Source organism: Motacilla alba, chromosome 8 (assembly GCF_015832195.1).
Source record: "Motacilla alba alba isolate MOTALB_02 chromosome 8, Motacilla_alba_V1.0_pri, whole genome shotgun sequence".
NCBI classification, from domain to species: domain Eukaryota; kingdom Metazoa; phylum Chordata; class Aves; order Passeriformes; family Motacillidae; genus Motacilla; species Motacilla alba.
In genome coordinates this window covers 18,584,329-18,596,627 of record NC_052023.1, presented here as the reverse complement: position 1 = coordinate 18,596,627, position 12,299 = coordinate 18,584,329, and the positions used below count along the sequence as shown (strand labels likewise).

The 12,299-nt window shown below is 39.3% G+C and overlaps 1 long non-coding RNA gene across 3 annotated transcripts in view; it reads left to right on the top strand.

The window, feature by feature from the left end:
* LOC119703986 overlaps positions 1-12,299 on the top strand; it is a 40,991-nt gene that overhangs the window by 6,565 nt on the left and 22,127 nt on the right. Inside the window, exon 1 of one of the 3 annotated variants that reach the window (XR_005257810.1) lies at positions 7,068-8,750. The exons of the other annotated variants lie outside the window; for them this stretch is intronic. This is a non-coding gene — a long non-coding RNA (uncharacterized LOC119703986). Of the gene's footprint in view, positions 1-7,067; positions 8,751-12,299 lie in introns of those variants that run through there. 3 annotated transcript variants of the gene reach the window in all.

Genomic DNA, 12,299 nt, shown 5'->3' with positions numbered 1-12,299 from the left:
GCTTTCATAAGTTAGTATAGCCTGCCTTACCAAACATTGAAAAAAACCAAACCCAGCTTATTTTACCTTTGTCCTCTGTGAAGTTCATCTTAAATTTTAAGTGTGTAGGTGGACTTCAGATTGTTTAAAAAAATATTTAAAGCAGCAATGGATTACATCAGAAGTAAGGATGTCTGTTTTGGGCCAGAATATGTACTGTGAAATAAATGGGATCTACACGCAATGGGTGGAGGAATTAGATCTGTATTTCAAGATCAAATTAAAATCAATGGGCTTGCATTGCTTAGAATTTTTATGATCTAAAATATTCTCCTAAATTTATGCTTGAAAATTTTGTAAGTGTTTTTAAAATCCCTAATTGTGGATGTTGTAAGTTACAGACTGGAAAACTATTTAACATGTGTTTCCCTAATCTAAACCAGTAAGCTGAGGTAACCTGAAGAAGGTTTCTAGAATGTTGCATCTGTTTTTATATGACCATTATTAAGAAAGTATATAAAACCCACTTTAAATATTTTAAATTGTTTGAATCATATATATCCCCTTGTTAGGCAGGATTTGTTGTTCAGTCAATAGGTTGTTTTCCAGTTCTCTTAATCCTATTCTAAATGGGATTTATGTGCAAGAGAAGAAATGGACCAGCTGTCATTTTGTCTGCCCAGTAAGCCTGCCTTACTAGTAGGAGTATCCATGGAGTAAAGGTTAGAGCAGTGAATCTGAACAGCTGTGTTTTCAGCCCACGGGGTTCTTGGAACAAGGTTTCTCAGAACCTGTCTGGCAAGGACATATCCAGAGGAAACTATCTACCTCTTCTGCAACTTTAAGAAAATGTTTATTTTTCTTTTGGTAGAATAGATTCCTTGAGTGATGCAGAAAATGTTTGTGTATCATATAATGAGTCATACAGGTTGGATTTTTTTGGCTTCACTTATTTCTTTGTTCGTTTCCCTTTTGCACTGTGTACCTCATTTAGGAATAATAATGCAAATTTACAGTACAAGGGGAGAGAGTTCCATTATGAAGCCTTACAGAAAAGGGGGTGCTAATTTAGAAGAATGCAATATCATGAACCAAAATCTAGAAGGACCATAGAAGCACTTTCACAGCTAAAAATGCAAGTTCTGTTGATCATTTCTGGAGCAATGTCTGAGTCCTAGAATGGTCTTCAGAACTGTACTGGCTTTCCCTGGCCATACTCTTCATACAGTATCAGCCTCAGTTCTACTCTTGCTCATTGTACTGAGATTTCTTTTGAAACACATAACTAGCCTAAGGTACAGTGAGATAGAGATTATTGTGCTAGCAAACAATTGCCTCTAAGAAACATGGCATTAAAGGTAAGGAGAAAGAAGCTTTCACTTTTTCAAAAAGTGAGTTTGAAGTGAATGGAGTTGATTAGATTGTTATCAGCTGAAAACATAGCCTACACTTTCTGGAAAGAGTGGTTACTGAGTTAATGAATTCACATTTTGTTCATCTTAACTAGTTTGATAATTTCCCTTTGTGATGAGCTGCCTTTGGTAAATGTGTTTGAAACATTAAAATGGTGTTTTGGACTCAGCACCAAAAGGAATTCTATATTGTTACAATGAGCAAATGTACTGCCCCTATGCATTTGTCTACATGTAGCCTTGACTCTGACAGCAGGAATAGGGACGAGATAAATTTCATTGAAGGTCTCCCAATAGAAATGTTTACTGCAGCCATCCTGTCAATTGGCCCAAAAGTCTGTTATCAGGGGTGCCTCAGCTGATTGAGAGACAGTCCCTTCTCCAGCTAGAAACACAGCTTTGCATTTTACAGGTGGAAAAAAAAAACAACAAGAAATAGAAATTTGAAAATCTAAATAAGGCTCACATCCCTCCATCAAATTATACATTTGAAATTATTAAAAATCTATAAATTTTAGGATCTTAGAGAAAGTTTATAACAAAACATCTGCCAGCTCTCAGGAGGGATTAAATTTTGCTTTGAAGGCAAATTTTAGAGAAGTAATGCCCTACTAGGCAGGTCTTTTAACGTCTTGGGTCCTCTCACTGAAGCAAAACAATATCCAAATATCTCAGATTTATACAGTTTTATGAAGCTAAATTCTACCTCATTTACTTGTTCGAGTAGATACACACCCTAAATCTCTGGGAGGAAAAGCCTTGGACTATTATGTTTCAGTTGGTACAACTCCCTTCCTGTTGCTATTCATAACTATAAATATATTACTTCTTTAACCTCAAACTAAAAACTCAGCTATTTGTCATTATCATCAGGTTTCTTTAACACATCAATTTTTAAAATTTTTTGGTACATCTGCTGCTCAGGCATCTTTCAATGCAATGGAGAGGTTTTAGAATGCAGCACAGGCTTATGTGTCCCTTCTGTGGTAGGGGTCTATCTTATGTTGATAAGACACAGTTAAACCCAGTTAAAATGCTATTGTGCTAAATATGGACCATCGTGCCCCTATTTTCTAAAATTAAAGAGTGAACTTTGTTGAAGTATACTGATTGTTTTTAATCAGTTAACAACGTTTTGTGTAGTGTTTCTCATATTCCCAGACTTAGTCTTGTGTATTTTATGAGCCTATGGATGTGGGAGGCTTTCCAAAACACCTTTAACACTCTGTTGTGTCTCATCTAAAAATCCCACTTCAGCGAATAGTTTAGTGTAATTACTGTGGTGATATCAAACATGAGACTCTTAATAGAATGTGTTCAGGTGCCCACATAAGTGGTACGACTGTGTTTGTTTTGTGGTGGTTTGGGGAGTTTTTTTCAGGTTGTTTGTTTGTTTGTTTTGTTTTTTAAATGTAAACTGAAACAAATCCACAGAATGTGAACTACTCGGGATGGGTGCCTTACCCATGTTGTGGAACGCGTTGCTCGCAACCTAGCATTTTGCAACTGCTGCAGATATGCACCTCTAAGAATAGGGCAGAGTTTTAAATCCTACCCAGCCAACTGTGTGGGGAATTTTTAGCAGGGCTTTAAGAACCATCTTTAGTTATTGCATAGTTTGGTTATGTTTTATTAAGTGAAAACAAACCACCCCATAACCAGGGCCAAATCCTGCAAAAAAGTAACAAAATCAGTACCCAAACAGGTATTGTGCTGTCCCCATAGTAAGGAAACTCCATCTCACATGCTTCTGATTCTTATTTTATGAGCAGAGCACAATGAGGACAGTTGTGATGTTTGGATCTAAGAGACTTCAGTAAGATGGCAGAACAAAATTAGGGCCTTGCAGACATATTTTTGTGAACACTTAGTGCCAGGTGTACCCATGCCACAGTACCACCCGAGTGCTGCTGGTGAAAGCCTTAAAAGTACAATTTGTTCTAGAAGATGAGTTGAAGTAGGAATTCCTTATGAGAAAAGCTCTTTCTGCAGCTGGAGCTGGGGAGGGTGTGGTGTAGAGAGGCAGGGACAGGACTGGAGGTGGTGAAGCCATAGAAGCCCGTGAGGGTGACGTCAGTTGGCTGCTTTCTCCTGAGGCATGGGCAGAGCTCTCACGCTGCTCCTTTGAGAAGCTGCCTGACGAGTCTGTGCCTGTAGCACTGGAGCTCAGACATTCTGCAAGATGAGATGAACCTTATCTGATAGCTCCCAGCAGAGCAAAGAGGAGTTACTGCTTTCTCCTCCCACACTTCCAGCCACATTTTCCTGTCGCTTCCCTTCGTCTGATTAATCTGTGAAGCAATTATATTTGCTAATCTGTTCGGAAAGTAGTTAACAAGAAAACTTGAAAACAAACCTAAATCCCCAAATCCGTGAATATCCACTATGTCAGTGAGCTGAATAGGCTCAATAGGAGATGTCAGGAGCAGTATTACTAGGGAGTAAGAAGAACTCTAATTCTGATCAGGAGACAAGCAGCAAGAGAAGAAAGATGTAGGAAATGTGACTTCTGGCAGGAGAGAGATGAAGTCAGCCACCTTGCACGCCTCAGGCTTACCTTACTGAGTGGTCCAGGGACCATGAGAGACCTCATGTTGACACGTATGATAAGCATGTATGCTTAGCTATTTATCTGAAGCTTGAAACTGCTGTGAAAACACGATGACTTCAGACTCTGGCAATCCTTCCTGTGCTTCCAGATATTAAGTATCCTCCGCTGTGGGTGGGCAAAAAATATCCCACATACAATTTGTTTTGCGTAAGCCTTTCCAAGTATTAATGGAAAAAAAAACCATGATAAGATTATGCAAAACTTTATTGTTAGCAGAGGTGATAAGACTGCTTATGTCAGATGATGAGTGTTACAAATACAGGCCTAGTTTCTTCAGTGAAGGCCCGTTGTTTTTTGCTGAGGAGTTTATTATTTGGAAGCAGCAACTGAGGAAAAACTCTCAGCTTGTCAGTCACTGAGACTGTTAATGTCAGCTGTCCCCTGCTCGTTCCCAGTGCCAGGGAGGTCACCTCAATAACACGGGGCCCTGGCAGCTGCCGCCGGCTGCGCCGAGTGCCAGGCGGAGCAGCGCGAGCAGCTGAACCCGAGGAGTCATCCGGATGCCTGTGACACTATGTCACCAACTCTTCTTTTTTAACAGATTCAAATATTTCACTGCTGCTTCACACAGCACTGTCTATTTACTTAACCCTTTACTTTAGAGTGGTGATTATTAACTAGGAGCAAAAAATGTGGTATAATACGGTTTCCTTATTTTTCCTGGAAGTTTTGTTTTAATTGTTAGGATTTCAGACCTGTTTCATAGCTACATTTTCTAATCAGAAAGATATTATTGTCCTTTTTTTTCACCTGAATCTGAAGTGGATCCTCTTAGTGATATTCTACTCTTTGCTTGGTATTTGCTCCTGGTGAAATTTTGCTAAGAAATTTGAACTGATATACTGGCTCTGTGGACCTGAAGGAAGACATCCTGCTTCTGTCTCTGTGTACCATATTCCCACAGGTAATGTGGCTGTCTGCTCCTTGAATCTGCTCACTAAGCTGGCTGAGAACTAACCAGGCTAAAAGGTGGTTATTGCTATGCTGATGAGTCAGATCATTGCCCAGGGAAGCCTGATGAGTGCCAGATTGTGGTGAAGAGAGAGGATAGAAGGTGAAACTGTGGCTACTGGAAAATGCAAAGGAGGAGAAAAGAGCAGTGGAAGAGGAGGGACAAGTGGGAAGAAAGGGAAAGTGGTAAACTCTTAGATAGAATAAGCTGTCAAATGTAAATGTACCTTTACAGACCATGGAACACAATGTGTGGAAGTTTTCTTTTTTTCCTTTTCTTCCCCCCTGGAGGCTGAATAGGCCTTTGAAACACTTTCATGAGATCAAAGGTCTTATTACATTCTTCATTCAAGTCTTTGCATTCATGAATGCAAATAATAATCTGCTTGTATGAAAGAATATTTTGGGCACTATAAAAGTTCTTTTCTAGTCATGTCTTCTGAAGATGTGAATGGGCTCTTTACCCAGTGACTTAAGGAGAGCCAAGTTAATCTGCATGTGATGACAGTGCTTCATTAGATATAATTTCTGAAAAGTGTCTTTGCAAATTTCTCTGGCAAGTAGGACTTGTAGTTGGTTTGGAGATCCATTATGGTCTTTATAGATTTCTCACTGTCCAAATGCACTTGGAAACTGATGGCCTGCAAAGGCTGGAGTTCAATACTATTTTAATAACCTACTCAACAAAATTGTTAAACATTTAGAAATGCCATTGTGTATAGCTTGTGGGTGAAATGATATTTGAAAAGGGTTTGATGCATTGTGTTAATGTGGAAAAGGGGCTTGTCAGGTAATTTCTCATTTCACTGGCCATTAAAATAGCCTGCTGCCAAATGGATCTAGCTGTATTGTCAGACATACAGCTGATGCAGTTACAAGACATTAAGAAGCTTGTTCTTGGGGTTTGAATTAGAAATTTAATCCACATTTCAGAGCTGTGTGAGTGTCTTGTACTGGCACTTATGGGGTTTTCCAGAGCTGATCTCACACTGCAGCTGTGTGCTACCATATGCAAATTAGCAGTTAGAATTGGCAATGTTGGTAGTGGAATGGGTCTCTTTGGTGGCTCTCTCTAGGGGCTTCAAAGTAACTCTTCCTCCAAATCCTTATTCCTTTGACTGCAACCTTCTTTCTTTGTTGCCTTACTATTATGATATCTTCAGCCGAACTGACTGCAGTACCTCAGGTCCTGCAATACCTCTGGGTTGTACTTTCTCCAAACTGATAACACCTGCTTTCCAAAAAAACCTTGTGAGAGCCTCAACGCCTTCCACCTCCTCCTGCTTCAGCTAGACATTAACCTAATCCTCAGTCTTTCTCCTATCCTATATTAATCCCATAAACCCTGAGCAAATCTGCCTACCTCTGTCAGTATTTGATGAAGAAGGTCCAGGGGACAGCTCCCAGTGTGCACCATCTGCACTAACAGGCTGCAAAAAACTGACCACAGCTTGAATCTCCCCATTTAATTGTCCCTAACAAGCAGTTACAAAATCCACAGAGCAGCTCTAAGTGCTCATAAGGTGTTCTGAATTTTTTTTTTCATACTGGTCCTTTTGGTTTTGTTGTATGCAATGCTTGTAGTATAGAACTGTCTTTGAGTTAGTGAAATGTAAGTGCCAGTTGTGAAAACAACATGAATAATGCAAGAAGTGGTGTAGGGGTCAGACTTTGAAGGATCATGAGCATGACTCAAGCAAGTGGGATTCTGTCCTGGTTACATGGAGATTTCTATCAGAAGAACATCCTGACTGTTGATTCTTCTTGTTTCTCTTGCAAAAAAATTACTTTAAATTCTCTAATTAACTTTTTTTCAATGTACTTATTCACTTGTGATTTTCTAATTCTTGGAGGTAAAAGCTACCTGTAGTAGAGCTTGTCAAAAACATTTTATATAAAAGGCTAGAAGCTAACGCAAACCCTCCTGTGCTAAAACAACATCTTGGAATTCTTTTTCTGTTCCATTTCCCCCTCTCCCTTTTTAATGCTATTTGCATCCTGTCAATGAATTCTAAAAAAAAAAAAAAAAAAAAGATCCTACAGACTTTTTTCCTATATTATCATTTTAGTTGTATTTGCTAAATCTAGTTTTGACTGTAATTTCTGTAATTTCCTTATTTTTCCTGAACATCTGATTTGTTAGCCAACAAACTTTTGCCTGATTTGCAGGAACACTCCTAGCTACTGAGAACAATGTCTAATCTCTCTAATTTTCAGTTTATTATCTGGATACTCTCAGTTTCAGAAACAAAGGTGGGATAGGAATTAGTTTAATGCTTTGGTTTGTGCAACTTTGATTATTTAATTATTTTGTCACTTAATCATTCAAAATAATTGGATCCTCCTGGGCAATATCAAGGTTTGCAATAATTTATGGACAAGTTGCTCTCTCCTTCCATGTGTATGTGGGATGATTAATAAAGTTTCAGATCTGTCATGCATTCTGCAATGATAGGCTAAATTAGTAGTTTGCCTGGGTTAATTTCAGCACTTCAGAACTTTATAGAGAGTCTCTGATGGCTTCTGCCTCCAATCTGCTTAATGACAAGAGTTAGATTTGCTAAAAAAAGGCTTTTGGATGTTTTTCTTTCAAACCCTGGTTCACAAGGCTCATATCAAAAACAAAGCCTTATGTAGGACTAGTTGAAGATTTCTATTTTCCTTCACACTTCTGCCATCATGAAGGCTCTTCCCTAGCAGTGTTTCATATTTTTTCACTGACAATAATGTCTGAACATGGCAAATGGACATTTGCTGTGACCCTCTGCAATACAGAGATAACAAACTGCTCTATATGTGTTTTGTAGCTGTAGGAAAGTGAGCCTTATTTATTTTTGTTAAGGCTCACACGTGTAAGAATGTTATCAAAAGCAAGGCTGTGTGTTTAGGAAGGATGAAATTCCTCAGATTAAGGCATGCCCTGACACCTCAAGATTCTGAGAAGAGTTTAGGAGTCATACTGAATCATCAGATGAATATTAACTCTGATAGCAAACCTGTAGCTAGAATGGCTGATGTTCTAAAGAGTTTGAGAGTTCCTCTGAGTTAAGGGTGAGTGCAACAGTTGTGGGGAATAGATTGTCCACTTTTGCTGGAAATATTTCAAGAGGGTTGCTGAAATCTGACTGGAATGTTATGAGAAGAATAATACAAGAATTTAATAGAAAGTATATTCTACAAAACGAGTATAACTCATTAAATAGAAAGTTAATTGGCTTTTCAGGAAAACACGGTTTCTTACTGATGGAAATTTGACAGCAAAAGGCAAAATGATAACAAAATTCAGTGATTGGATGTTGAAAGGTAAAATTACTGCATGGGAGAAGAGATTTTTAAGAGGGGCAATAACTCCAGGGCAGTGACCAAAGCACAGTGATGAAACCTATCACAAAACCTAAGAACATTCTTAGCATGCTCAGGAGAGTGACTAGTTAGATGATACAAAAATGGCTTAATCAAGGGCAACTTAAAAAGATTTCCTATTGATATTTTTTCAATTTCCTTTTGATTTTCACATTTCCTGAAGAAATTACACATTTTCACAGTTCAGAATTTGCTATTTGTCCTGGGTAGATGGTTATTTTGGCTGTCAGTATATATTATTATCTACAGTCCTACTGTGCCAGTTACAGAATGTATTTGCAAGACACGTGGCAGTTGCTGCTGGATCCACTTGCTTGCAACCTTCCATTTGGAACTTTGTACATTTTAATCAGTAACCTTTTATAACCCAGAACCAGTGATTTTCAAATAGAGACTGAATTTGCCATTCTTTCTGGTGTCATGAATCAAGAAATGTGAGTATAAAGATGCTGTCTTTTCATGAGCCAAGGATAATTGTGAATGAATCTGTGTAAGTCAGGAAAATCAGCCCTGCTTGTCTGTGTATTTCCTGCTTCCCACCTGACAGATGGGCAGGATGGTACTTTCCTAGCTCAGAGAAGTGTGCCATTGTTAAATATGGACTGTTCCTTGCACAGCCATTTAGATGATGTTTGAATTTGGAGTGTACCTAAAATGATGGATGGTCATTTGGTAAAATAAATGTTGGGAAAAAAAATCACTTTAAATAGCCTTTTGATTTATAGATTTCCATGCAAAATTACAATTGCAACCAGCCATAGTAATAATGGAATACTGCCTAAACTGTGCTAACAAAATTCAGGCCAGCCCAGCCCAGAAGAGAATGGAGGCATCTGCTTGATTTTTGTTGAAAACCCTGGAACTCATAAGCGAGTGCTCACCATGAAGTATAAGCTGCTTCTCTTTCAAAGGATGTCTCTGTTCTAATTTGTTTCTGTTGCAATAGGCTTCTGTGCCTTATTGGTCTCCAGAACTTTACCTTTTAACAAATTATTTCGGATGGCATGGACCCAGCAGCAGGCTAATGCACTGTAGTCTTCATTAGCAAATGTGCTTTGCCCTTGAACAGTCTCCTATGCTAATCATTTTACGCCATCACCATCCTTTTCCAGGAGTAGCTGCCCTTGCTAAATGCAGCCTGGCCCTGTCGATTTGCCAGGGGGAGGTCCTGTCATGTGATTAAGTCCCTCTCAAAAAAGGTGTCTGTGTGTGGCTTGACTGACTTCTCCATTCATTGCATGCTGACACTGAGTGTAGCAGGCTGACTATCTTCACAGAGGGCTATAGTTCAGCTGATCTTAGAGGTATTTTCCAACCCTTAATGACTCTATGATCTCATCTGCTGCCCTTTCTAAATGAGCAACCAGACTGATGTCATGCATTAACAGATGACAGTGCTGGGTTTGGTGATGAGGCCTGCATATTACTAAAATATGTATCTAGGAGTGTAAAATCCATAAATATTCTTCTTAGATGTGTATCTCTATAAATTAACTGCTCCTTCACTCAGAGATTTGGCCACTGACAGAGTGCATTCTGTGCAGTCTTTTACCATCAGTGTTGCATACTCTGGTCCAGTCACCCTGGGGGCTTTACAAACATTTGGGCAATGATGCCAGTGGTGAGCTTATAAACTAAGAATCTGTGATGCCTTGTATGTGATACCTTTTCTGATAATGTTAGAGACCTTATCAATACCAGGCAAAGTGTGCTGTTAGAAAACATTTAATGTACTTTAAATAGCACGATTCAATGTTTACTGTGACCAAAGCTCATGTAAAACAAGCTGGAATTACTTAGCCTTCTACTCCCCTAACTTTAGCTCTAACTAGATAACTCGTTTTCTAACTCAGCTGTCTATATTTTTTCATGGCAATAGCCTAGCTTAGGGTATTTATGATTTTTTTTTCCTAACAATACCTTCTAGTTTGTGATAGATGCAGAACATTTCACTGCCTGAGAGGTTACAAAATTTAATGGGAAGGGTAGAGCATAGTGTGTCATGGTCCCAAAACCACAAAATATGAGAGTAAACTGATGTTTCTAATGAATGGTCATAAGTACTAGGACTCTTCTCTGGGCAGTCGTACTAACACTGAGCAAGATGAGGGGAGAATTAACCTCAGAAAGTGTATTTTAGACCAGAAAAAGAAAAAATTAGGAAAGCATACAGGAAGCCTGCTACTTGCTTTTGATTTGGTTTCATTTAATTTGTGGTACTATTTCATGCCAATGACTAACTTACAGATGTACCTTTACACCTCTGGAAGCATTCAAATAGATCACGCTTGAACTTCTGGAAGATATTTAATTGTAATTGGAACCTGAACAACACAAAAACCAGAGAAGATATCAAGAGGTTCAGAGATCATGATGAATGCTATGGAAAAGTTAACTGATAGATGAGAAAGTAAATTGCTGAAGAAGCAGTTTTGTGATCTATAGTTTGGCCTTTTGTCTGGCCTTCATCAGGTATATAATAACAAAGCTTGAAAGCTCTTTGATCAGCAGTTCAGCTCCCACACTGGGAATGAGGCAGGGCTTGCTCAGCTGATACCTCATTCTGACAAAGAAATTGAGTTACAGGAGGGACATAGAGCAGGAGCTGGTGGGGCATCAGTGAAAACAGTAGTAGAGTAAACTTCTATCAGCCACTGTTTGCAGGAGAAGTAAGAGCATGGACAGGTTAACCAACAGCACATCCAGTATTACTTGTTCAGCTGCAGTGAAGGAAGCACTTTGAGAAAAGGAAACGCAGAAACTGGTGCTCCTCCCGGGATGAACCTGCTGGGACTTGTAGAACTTGGCTGTCTGTGCTGGGTGGGGAGAGCCTCAGCATGTTCTCTCAGACCTGGCATCTTCCCTGCCTATGAAAGAGGGCTGTGTTGTGTTCTGACAGGTAAATATGGGATGACACAGTGGCTGTGTGGAAACAACACAGTGACACAATCATCAGACCACATGAAACTCATCGAGAGCAGAAAGACACTGTTAGAGATGGCGTCTAATGTAAGAGTGTGATGTGATAAGGGTTCCTTCTGAGGGTACCAGCTGCCCCTTTGCTTTCTATACTGGATTGAACTAATGTTGCCAAGGAAGTGTCTTCAGGTGCTGTACACCATTACTCTGTGGGCCATGTGGGTACTAGTGCACACTTCATAGGGACTGATTGTGATCCTTCCAGCCTGCAGCATGGAGAAATTGTTATTAACAACTGAATGTGTCTAGGACTTAAATATATGGAACCTGGAACTTATGAAACCTCAATTTATAGAGCCTGATCCTCTGTGTCTGTTCACCAGTTTCCATCTAGTTGAAGTCCCCTTAAACTCATGTGAAACCTTCAATTTTTCTGTCAACAATGCACAGAATCAGGTCTGTTTGTGAGCAGCTTTGGGGACTGTCAAGCAGCATGATGTTCCAAAGAGCTTTAGTCCTCTGAGGTACAGCATAAAATTTGCTCCTGGGGTTTGGGCCAGGAGGGAGTAGTTTAATTATTTGTAGAGATCAAATTTATTAAAGAAGGTTCTGGCTGTGCAATGTAATTTCTTATAGCATCCTCTGGGATATTGCAAGCTTGGGCTGTTGGAGGGGCCAGCCAAAGGGCTTAGCACCTCATCTGCACTGAGGTAATTAGCTAAAGGAACATCACTCTTGCAGTGTTCAAAATTGCCTGGAAAGCTAGAAGTAATTTTCAGTGGCATGCTTAAGGTAGTTTTTGGCTCATTCATAGACTCCTGGGGGTAGTTTTCTAAAACAATATTCCTTGTGAGTGTCTTTGTAAAGACCCTTACAAATACAATCTTTACTCTCCTAGCATTGACTTTGTAAGGAGCATTGTCACTGTCTTTTATTTTGAGAATTGTTCTAGAGTTATGCTGGGAGTAATAACCTGGATTGAGCCTTGTAAGCCCCTGAAAAGATCTGAGTAGATAGGAGTTAATCTCTTCTTTATGCAATTCTTACTTCAAGAAGGCAATTTC